Here is an 8,734-nt window from a genome sequence, read left to right as displayed (position 1 = left end):
CAGTTAGGGCTTATTCACATGAGCGATATACTCGCACGAGTTTTGTGTGATGCGCACAAAACTTGCATGAATATGAAATCAATTCTTTTGAAAGGACATATTCCCATTAACGATGTTCTATCTTTGGGTGTTCCCTCGGAACACCTCTTCTATTGTTTTCAGTGGGACCTTAAAATGTATCCCATCGCACTCTCTCACTCTCCACCCCTCTCCACCCCTCAACGCCCCCCCCCGCATTTGCTCAGATGAGTATTCAGTTACTCGAGAAGACCGATGCTCGCTCGAGCATCAGCCTGAAACGAGCGTGCTCGCTCATCTCATTGATAAGTAATAGTATGTGCAAGAAAAGATAGGACTTGCCCTATCTTTATCGCATGTAGTTAATACTACATATGAGAAAGTTAGGGCAGGACCTATCTACCCACTTTTTTTAATCTTCATTTGCGCGCAGTAGCGCAGTTTGAATAGTCCAAAGGAAAAAAAAACTGGTTTGTGCGCTAATATGCTCCAGAGTGGCGAGTGTATTAGCACATGTGCCCATGTGTTTTTGCCCATTAAAAGTGGAAAAACATTATCTGCTCAGATGAATCCAGATTTCTGTTGCTGATGGGAAGTTCAGAATTTGGTGCCAGCAGCATGAATTGATGAACCCTTCCTGTCAGCTGGTCAGAACATATCAGTACATTCATCTAATTTGTGACAACAGCAAGAAGCTCTCCTGTGCCCATGGGCTCGAGGACTATTTCAACACCTAGTATAATCTATGTCATGACCAATTGTTGCATTTCTGAAGGCCAAAGGAGGTCCAACAGGCTACTTGCTCGGTGCCTCTGGGTGTCTCTAAAAATGTGTGATTGTACAGCAACCAACTATAAGTCTTCTGTCATTTTTCACATTTTTCCACAATGTTCCATGGTATGCATTCTCTGTAGTAGTGTTCTTCAGCTAGTAGTCTGCAGATGGCACCCTAGCTGCTGGCAGCTGCAGATATTATGGTGAACAATGATACCAGGGATATGATAGCATTACTGAGACCGATGCCATGATCAAAGCATTTTACTGTCAATTGACACCAGCCTAGGAAGTCTACAGTACCACCGACCCTTCAGAACTAGCTTCAGATTTGGTGATTTATTTTGTTCTTATTCGTTATGAAGTCTTAAGAAATGTTAGGCTTTTATGATTGAACGTTTAACAATATTATTGATGGACTTCGTTTTCTTTATGCTTTCACACCTGTTATATTTGACTGGAACACTTGAGCTAAGACATGTTGGGGACTACTTCTCTGTACATATACTGAATTAGCGGGGGCTTCACTATGAGCTCATACTGCATGGGAGCCAGTAGGAAACCAACAAATTTAGCCCTTTAAGGACATGGCCTATTTTGCCCCAAAGGACACAACAATTGTTTGGTGATTGACATCTCCATTTTTCAAAAGCCATAATTTTTTTTTTTTTCCGTTGACATGGCCGTATGCCAAACTGTAGTTTTTATTGTTACCATTTTTGGCTGCATATACGTTATATTTTTTTAAAATAGTTTTTATTAGTGCATCACAGACCATGGGAAGTCTGGACACCAGTATCTGGCGTCTGCTTGCCATGGCAACTCATTGTCCGTACACAATTACATCACATCGTGCTGATGACATCACAAGAGGAGCGCGCTCCCTCTGTGAACCCTTTACATGCCGCAATGTATATTGATTGTGGCATGTAAGAGGTTAAGAGCGGGGAATCAACATTCTCATCGACCCATGCCTTTGCAGCGGGAGGTCGGCTATCAGTCACAGCCAGCTCCCGCTGTGGGATGGTGTAGGCCCACTTCTGAGCCCACACCATCCACAGGATGTAAGTTTACATCCTTTAGAGTTAACTATCCCCTAGCCAGGACACAAACTTACATATTGTAGGGGTTGAATGGCTGAGCCATAGATGAAATATTATAATTCATAGTTGAGAATTTGTTGTACAAATTGTACCAATAAAAACTTCAGTCTGCCATGCAAAAAACAAGCCCTCCTATGGCCATGACGACAGAAAAAGAAAAAAAAAGTTATGGCTTTTGAAAAGTAGTAATGAAAATACCGTAAAAAATCGTTGCGTCCCTATGGCCAAAATAGGCCGTGTCCTTAAGAGGTTAATAAGTGTTACCCAGGGTGCTTACTCTTAGACAATATATGAATCTACATGAGGGCTGTACAGTTTTTATGATGTTTTTTTATTATCCTACTGATGTGTTAATGTAATGTCCTGATGCTCCACATTGAATACTAGTTGTCAGCATATCACGTTGTATACAGTGTCATACTGTATGATGACTCCTCAAATAAAATATGGCAGCGATTCTATTACTAAAGTAATAGTACTGCACCTCAATGTTAATGCAGGGTAATGTAGGTTTCCTCGGTCCAAATAGAAACCCCTGATATTATTTATATACATGAGAAATGCCACTTGATCTTAGGTTACACGCAGAAGCTCATGTCACACGTCCTACCGGATGTCTGCATGACCTTATGTCACTGTTTGCAGTAATAGTAGCTGCCGTATGAGCTGGTCAGCCCCTTTTGGTTATTGAGGCAAGGAATGATTCTGCTGATGTATGCTCTGGGTGACAGTATTTAATGAAAAGTTTAGCTCAAATGTTTCTTGAATCATCCTAGCCCTGCAACAGAGCGATAACGCTGAAAATGTTCTCCAGTCTTTAGATAATTATTTAACACTTCATTTGTTCTCCCCGCTGTGTGATGCACAAGATATTTTTAGTTTTCTAAAACAATGACCTCCAGTCAGAACAAAAAGAATAATTCCTAATAATTCTAACAATGCAGACTGTATATCTGAAATCTGCCTTTGGAAGCGTATTATTGTCTCACTTAGTTTTAAAAGGACCATATTGAAGGCTTACAGCTAGGAAATGTCATCAATATCTAATCGATGGGGCAGTCAAAAAATGATTTTTTTTTTACATTTCTAGTTTTATTTTTAAATTGGCAAATTTACGCTGAAATAAAGTATGGGAATGGGTTCCTCATTTTGTTTCGGACGTTTTGATATATAATATGTATGGTTTTGGATTACAGGGCACATATAGCGATGTTTTGGTTGGCGTCTGCTTTGGGTTATTTTCTTTCTTATGTATATATTGTTGTTTTGTTCTGTAATTTTTTTTACTGATGTATGTAATTATCTCTTTTACTATCTATGTTCCCCATGACGTCATATAAGACCTCTGCGAGACATTCACATGTTTTTTGGTTTTTGTGTATTTGACACTTTCCCACTGTAGCTGGGGCATTCATAGGAGCCCCAGTTACAGTGAAATACATCCCCTGTAGTGACATTAGTCACTGGCAGAGCTGATCAGGGTCTGCTAGGACCATGCAGCTCTGCTGTGACAGGGAATCCCGGTGGTCACATGAACCCCAGGCTCGCGTAGTGGAAGAAACACTTCTTTCACTTCAGTACATATCGCTCATTGAGCAATGTGTACTGAAGAAAGGAGGAGGCAGAAAGGGTTAAAACCCACTTCTCCCTCTGCCTCCGGGTTATCAGCTGTGACTAACAGCTGATAACCCATCCTGCTTTTGATTCATTGTAGGAGCAGGCGGCTTTAATCCCCGCCGTAATTTTACATATGGCTGGGCTTTAAGCCCGGGACCAAGCGCCATATATTTACAGTGCTTGGTCCTAAATGGGTTAAAGCAATGTGCCGCCTTGGTCTTTGATAGCTCTGCTGCTTGCTTTTTCCAGAGATTGCAAGGTCAACTGTTAACTATAGTAAGTCACCCATGGGGCCTCCCGTAAAAAAAGGAACTTTCAAGCCATGGTGATATACAACATTTGACAGGACTCCCGGATAGCTTTAGGAAGTGAACAAAGATTTATTTTAGTGTTGACACGGACCCAGAGGAAAATATACAGAATCCAAATCTCTGAGTGATGCACAGAGCAATTTTGCAAGGCTGTATACCAGGTAGGCAGGCTTATTAGGTGTTAATTCGCGATTGGCTTAAACTATCTCTTCATCAGACAAAGAAGCCTGGAAGAAAATAATCTTCTACTTTCACTTTAGACAGCAAGAAGACAGAGTTCATCTTCATAACACATCGGGTACCATTGAATAACCTAGGATGATGTTATGTATCAGCATAAAATGCATGCAGGGCCAAGCAGTGCGGCTTTTGTAACTGACAGATGTTAATTTTGTCGATAATTTTGCCAGTTAAGATCTTTAGGCATAGGGCCACCATTGCCGGTTTGTCTCAGAGACGCCTTATTTCGACCTTCAAGTCTTCATACTTGGTCATTTTCTGTTGTTGTTTCTCCTCGACACTACCATCCCCGGGTATAGCACTGTCAACAAGCCACGTGCATTTCTTTTCAATGATGGTCAAATCGGGCATGTTATGGGCCAAGACATTGTCTGTTTGAACACAGAAATCCTACAGTATTTTTACTGCTTCATTTTCAATCACTTTTACTAGATTATGGTCCCACCAGTTCTTTGTTGTGGGCATATGGTAGTATTTACAGAGGTTCCAATGAATAATTTTTGCCACCGAATTGTGTCTTTGTTTGTACTCAGTCTGCAATTTTTTTTTGCAAAAGCTGAGTACATGTTCAATTATTTCATCAGCTTCTGTACAGAATCAGTATGTTGCATCTATTAGAGACCTTTAAATTGATAAATGACCCCACCCAGGAATGCAAACTAATATTATATGGGCTTGTAAAAAGAGGAAGAGATATGGGAGTTTTGAATGATAGTCAAGCTGTTCTAATAGTACCGAAATTTCCTGTGATTCCAATAATTCAATGTGTGCCAAAAATACACAAGCTGCAATTCCTACACCTTTGAGACCAATAGTGGCTGGGTGACAGGACTCAAAGCCAGGACCTCCTGCACCCCAGGTGGCAGCCCTTCCTGCTGAGCTATTCAACTCCCTGCACTGTTCCCCTCTTAAACCCAGTCCCTGTTCCTTGTTCTCGCTCCTGTTCCCTTATTGGCTCCATCCTGTCCCTTGATTAAACACCATATATAAACCAGCCTAGCACCTCCCATCCTTGTATGATTATTGTGCTCCAAGCCTGCCTACGCCTTCATACGGCAACTGATACTACCCATGAAATGACCTCTGGCTTCCCCTGACTACACTACCTGGCTGCACTGGTCGCAATCAAAGACTCCATACCTGAACCAGAATCGTGACAGAAATAATCATGACTAAAATGGAGGCTGTTGTGACCACCACGAGGAATCAAATTGCAGAACTTCAAGAATTTGGTGTCATTTACTAGGAAGAATTTTCTAATTTACAAACACTGGTGCTGGACCAGCAAAAAGAAATCACCAACCTACAGAGGCAACTCCTGGATTTGCACCATTCAGGCTTAGATGTCTGCATGCTACTGCCAGCAAGGTTCAGTGGGGATCGTTATCTGTACTGAGGTTTCTTTAATCAATGCCATATTTACTTTCAAATGCAACCGGCTCCTTTTACCAGTAATAATAAAAAATACCTTTTTTCTATCAATCTTCTAACAGATGAAGCACTTACAAGGGCCTCACCTTATGTGGGCAAGAACTATGCCTTTCTCAGTGATTTTGAGACTTTTATTACGGCTATGGACCAAGTTTTTGATGACCTCAGTCACTGTGCCACAGCAGAGGAGAAATTGCATAACTTGCGACAAGGGCAATGCTCTGTGGCTGAATATACTGCAGAATTTCGTTGCTGGAAAACTGATATTACATAGAACCTTGCCGTCCAGAGGAGTCAGTTTCAACAAGGATTATCTGACCCGGGTAAAGAATGAGCTTGCTAGAGTTGAGAACCCTGATAATTTTTAGGACTTAATTCGATTACATATCCGAATTGATCAGCGACTTACTGAACGAAGAAAAGAAAAACTGCAGATATGCGGAAACAACCCTGCCTTTTTCTTCAGCCAAACAACATTGCACACCCAGCCAAATACTAAAATGTTACCTAAACCTAAATGTAGATTGAGGTAATCAGCAAATCTCTTTCAGTGGTAGAGAAGGAGAGGCGCTCTACTGAGAATCTGTGTTTCTATTGTGGGGGCTCAGGACATTATGCTATTAACTGTCCCAACAAGTTCCAAAGGACTATCGCCTTTACAAGTGCTAAGACCGTAAGTAATTCGGGTGTATCTAAAGAGTCGGATTCTGCAATGCAAATCATTCCATCGGTAATTCAAGATAAGGACAAGATACATTCTTCATCCTTTCATTTTGTCAATCCTATACAGGTCATAATTGGGAGTGATAAAATACAATGCTCTCCTATGTTAGATTCTGGAGCAGGAGGAAATTTTATGGACTTAAAATATGCTCTTGATAATAACATTACAAATAGGACTAAACTCATGGAAATTGATATGGAAAAAGTGGATGGATCACCATTATTTTCTGAGCCAGCAACTCAAGAGACAATTGAATTTGAAATCTGTATTGTACCTGATGACCATGAAACTATTAGTTTTCATTTAATTTCTTCTCCTACATTTCCAGGAATTCTAGGAATCCCTTGGTTTTCTATCCATAATCCTTCTATTGACTGGAGTTTAAGGACTACTACCTTCCCCTCTGAGAACTGTATGGAACATTTTTGGATGACGCTTTCCACCCTTAAACCTATCCAAGTCTCTGAGAGTTGTCATCAGAGTTGTGATAAGTTGCTACCTCAGTACCAGCAATTCAGTGATGTCTGCAGGAAGAGAAAAGCTGATCAATTACCCCCTCATCGGCCTTATGATTGTCCAATTTAATTGCTTCCCGGAACTACCATTTCTTTCTGACGAAGAGATTGTCGTCAAGACAAGCACAATGCGCCTTATTCTTCTCTAGATTAAATTTTATAATTTCTTATCGGCGTGGTTCAAAAAATTGCAAGGCTGATGCCTTGTCCAGGATTCTGGCTGAGCCAGAGGAGGGGTCTAACACAGACTGTACAATTTTGTCTTCCAAAAATTTCCTGTGAATACTTGACTCAAAAGAATTCTTAACACAGTTCAAAGATGGGTACTAAAATGAGTATTTTCTTAATCATCCTTCTAAAGATGTGGTTCTCTTTTAAAGAGGGGGTTTTCGATGCAGGAAAACAGACTGTATGTTCCTGATTCACTTCGACTTGAAGTTATTAAACTGGTCCATGATTCTAAACTTACAAGTCTTCTTGGGGTCACAAAAACTCTTGAAATATTGCTTCATTCATTTTGGTGGCCTAACCCATCTCCTGAGTCGATATATATTGTTTTAATAAAGACTTGTGGAAAACATTAGCTATCCTCAAAGAGTTAAGAATCTCCAACCTAAAAGATACCGCATTGATTTTCTATGATTTTGTATGGACCAATAAACTGCGGACCCATTTTGAAAGACTGTTGCTTGAGTTTAATGTTTTTGGTTGACAACCAGACTCTGTCTCCTACCACAAAGTCAACACCCACCGAACGCCTGCCATATGCTACCCGCTTGTACTTGCATTTGGTCCTCTTCAAGTTCTCGGGACCTCCTCAGAAATTGTCTCCAGGTTAGAAGAGAACCAATTCTCCTCTGGCACCTCTGAACGTGCCTTTGAAAATGAGCCGAAGCAAGGATGAAATCCATAGTTATAAAAAAAATGGTGATGTGCTCGTGGACTCCAATTATCTATTATTTAGTGTGAACTCTGCCAAAGGCAAAAATTGCTCACTCCTGATTATCTGAAACAAAACACCATAGGTATTGCTATAAACTTTGATTACACCTTTCCATTTGGCCATTAGTCTGAGGATGTAATGCTGAGGAAAAAGGGAGTTGAATTCCCAACCGGGTACACATAAATCGCCAAAATTTTGAAACAAATTGTATTGCCCGATCAGAGATGATGTTCGCCGGTAAACCATGTAATCTTACCACCTGGAAAATAAATAATTTCGATAAAGTCAAAATGACACATCTTACTGAAGTGATTGACCACCACCCAAATGACTATATTTCCCTCAGAAGGGAGAAGATCTGTAATAAAATACATAGACAAATGAGTACAGGGTTTCTCAGGAATCGGCAAAGGTAACAGTCTTCCAGCAGGAAGAGTCTGTGGCGTTTTAGTTCTTGCACACACACACACACATGCAGAAACAAAACTAAAAACATCCCTACTTAAACCCAGCCACCAAAAACTTCTAGTGAGTAGTTTCTTAGTATTATTGATTCCAGATATGAAGTACGGACAGTCCTGTTCAAGGTGCATGGTTTTCAGTGTAGTAAGTAAATCCCTGGCATGTTGATGTAAGCTGCGTTTGGTCCTGCTGTCTTTCACTTGTCATCTAGGTAGGTCCCTAGCTTCCAGTGCAGAACACCTCATGTCCGACACCCTGCACGGACATGCAGGAACATGACACTGTTTACACTGAACACACTGAACAAACAGAGACCAGCAGCCTCTAGCAGAGGAGCTGGTATATATGAGCAGCAGACTGGTGGTGATTGGCTGGATGGAGCAATCCACAGCAACCAGCTCAATCAACACCACCTGTTGGGCTACAGAAAACCTATGTAGAACAACAGATCCCAGTAGCACACCCCAACAATACCGCTCCCTTAAAGAGGGGAGCCCAGAAACACAGGCACCCAACACACAGGGGTCTGAGACTCAAGGGACAGGCTAGCTGGAGAAATCCACACCTAGCTAGCTCAATTAACCCCCACCAGTGGG

This window comes from Eleutherodactylus coqui, chromosome 7 (genome assembly GCF_035609145.1).
Source record: "Eleutherodactylus coqui strain aEleCoq1 chromosome 7, aEleCoq1.hap1, whole genome shotgun sequence".
In the NCBI taxonomy this organism is placed as follows: domain Eukaryota; kingdom Metazoa; phylum Chordata; class Amphibia; order Anura; family Eleutherodactylidae; genus Eleutherodactylus; species Eleutherodactylus coqui.
Note: the sequence above shows the minus strand (reverse complement) of the source record.